General features: G+C 41.2%; 1 pseudogene; it reads left to right on the top strand.

Moving 5' to 3' along the window:
• The first annotated feature begins 430 nt into the window (after window positions 1-430).
• On the top strand, window positions 431-849 carry LOC115868205 (annotated as a pseudogene).
• The last annotated feature ends 1,222 nt before the right edge of the window (window positions 850-2,071 follow it).

The following is a 2,071-nucleotide window of genomic DNA, read 5'->3' as shown; positions in this document are numbered from 1 at the left end:
AAATTATTCTTTGAGCAAGACAATTCCCTATATCCTTCTGAAATTCAAACCAGTCGTACTACAGGGGAATCCTTCTGCAAACTGGAATTTCAGCACTGTTTTTTTGATGAAGTAAATAATTTTCCATGGCATGTTCTGCTCTCTTGAGAAACATTTTGATCTGTTTTGCCCAACTGATCTTGAAAGTCCTGCATGGGCTGAACTCATCGACCGCTGCCAAGATTTCTCCCCATGATCAAAGGAAGGAGAAGGCAATGTGGCCTGTGAATGTCTGGGTTGCCGGGAAAGCACACCTTGGGGAGAATGGCTATGGCCAGGGCTTACAAATGGGTTTTCTTTGGCCCATTTTGGACTCCACTTGTGACTCTCAGTGCACAAGAAGTTGTTCTGAAATCAGCTCTTTGAAAAAGAGGCCCAATAATGACGCAAGATGGTAGCCATCACAGGCTCATGAGTAAAAGGCCCTCACAATTTCTGACTGTTGGAAGAACCCAAGGGTGGCCAGAAAGGAGGGAGCTGGCCCAGTTAGGGGAGTCTAGAAGATCACAAAGATACGACGCGAGATGGACCGGGATGATAATTGGGCCTCCAAGAACAATTATCTAGCCTCAAACTAGAAGATGGACCTAAATACCCAGAAGTACCTGCTTTATATGATTTGCAACAAAAACCAATATGAATGGAGTTAATCACTAATGGAGCGGTGGCCCCAGAGCCTTTTCAGTACCAGCAAAATGGCAGCATTCAGACAGCATCCAAGTTGTCCTGCAAGAGCCCTGGCGCCTAATGACGTCTAAGAAAAAGATGAACCTCTCTCAGCTGCCGGAAGGACAGTGTCACAGTGATTAATCTCCAAGAAAGACCGCAGGACGTCCCCTCTCCCTATTCAATTCAAGCAGTCTTCATTTTCCACAGCAGTAAAAATGTTAGATATGTCCTGTAGCCCTCAAAGCATTGAGGAGGAAGCACCCATCCAAAGGCAAGTGATCTTAAAACTCTGTGAGGGGAACCTTTGTCTTGTCCATTTGAGACAGACGGGTTGGGATGTACGAAGCACCACAGCCAAAGAGAGGCTCTTTTTGGGGGAACGAGCAACCAGCAATGAAGTGGAACGTACTTCCCTTTTCTCCGAAAGGCTGAGCATCTTTATATTGTATCAAGTTGTCAGAATCACTTTATGCATTTGCTTTAGCTTTTAAAAAAGAAAACTTTATTTATGTTGCACAGCCTACACCAATCCAACCCTGTGTACACATACCATTGAGAGACACTGACTCCCTTCTGTGAGTTGTGTGGCCATTCTGCTTGTCCTCCCTTAAATACAGTCACTCCTCCCAGGGCTCCTATATGAAACTCTGCAGTTGCTCTTGTTCACGTGATCCTAGGTAGGTAGTTCCTAAGAAGGCATCATACTCAAGGCTGATGCTAATTACTAATTAAGCTCAACTATTATTTGGTGTTAAGAAGACTTCAATGGGTCCCATATAAACTTTGGTTCCTATATAAACTCTGGAGGTGCTGTTGTTAAATGCCAGTAGTTCTTAAGAAAGCAAGATGTTCAAGGCTAACTTTTCTTACTTGCTACGCTACATTTTGGTTTTAAGAAGACTTGAGTGGGCATCCTGGTTTCAGATTTAAAGATTATCTCGGGGCAATAGTTTATTTATTTTTTGAACAGTAGGAATACATACTTACTGAAATAAATAGATAATAAGAAGATCTCTAAGGTCCAATATGTAAAATCATAGTTTATACTCACAAGTGATTAAACATCATTTAACCAGAGTTGTTAAAGCATTCTTGTACGCTTACACATTGGAATACTACACAGTTCTTTGGGAGATGGAAATATAATCAGCAATATTGATACAAAACAATAATTGCTGGGTCTTTGCTAAACATGTTTCAATGACAAGATGGTACACACTGAGTAGTCTATATATATTTGTTGAAGACGCTAATGAATGATCTTCATTTTTTTATATCATTTTATTGGAGGCTCTTACAATTCTTTTCACAATCCATACATCCATCCATTGTGTCAAGCACATTTGTACATTTGTTGCCATCA

The sequence above is a fragment of the Echinops telfairi genome, unplaced genomic scaffold, assembly GCF_000313985.2.
Source record: "Echinops telfairi isolate 266 unplaced genomic scaffold, ASM31398v2 ScPeMD7_8;HRSCAF=38, whole genome shotgun sequence".
Classification (NCBI taxonomy): domain Eukaryota; kingdom Metazoa; phylum Chordata; class Mammalia; order Afrosoricida; family Tenrecidae; genus Echinops; species Echinops telfairi.
The sequence above is the reverse complement of the archived record's forward strand: the minus strand, read 5'-3'. Positions and strand labels throughout refer to the sequence as shown.